Below are 645 nucleotides of genomic sequence, written 5' to 3' on the forward strand. Positions count from 1 at the left end.
GGGCCGCCCAAAGACCCGGAGAGTCGGCCCGAGCGCCCGCCAGAGAGAGAAACCAGCACAATCGCGGGGCCAAAGACGCCTCGATTCCCCCTGGACTTTTGTCTTAAGAGTTGTAAGGCGTTTTTGTTTCCTGACGTCTCAATTCAGACTCCTGAAGAAGGTCGAGACGGACAAAGGATAAAGGTAAAAAAAAAAATGTGTCTGGTTGTTTGTCTTTTCGCTTCAACTCTTTTTTCAACTCTTATGACAAACAATTTAACTCCGAATTTAGTAGCACGATTTGGTAGACACTTGGTAGGGTGAAAGAAAACGTAGTGTTGTCTAAACGTTTTGCAAAATCAATCTTATTTCCTGAGTGATGCACTGTATAAAAAGTTTAAATAAAAATAAATAGATGAGTAGATAAGTCCCCCATAACACTCCTGAATATTCAAGCAGCCATCAGCGGAGGCTAATCCCAAAGAAATTAGCGATTGGCCCCTTCGCTATCGACTGAGATCAAAAATCGGCTGCGGCGCATACCTTGCTCCTACATGGAAGTCCGCAGGAGAAGGAGAAGGCACGCCAACTTTAGTGCCTAGGTCGGGCCGCGTGATTGGCTGGCTGTCATATATTGCTGACATGACAGAAATGAGATAAAAGGTA

Source organism: Penaeus monodon, chromosome 29, assembly GCF_015228065.2.
Source record: "Penaeus monodon isolate SGIC_2016 chromosome 29, NSTDA_Pmon_1, whole genome shotgun sequence".
Lineage (NCBI taxonomy): Eukaryota > Metazoa > Arthropoda > Malacostraca > Decapoda > Penaeidae > Penaeus > Penaeus monodon.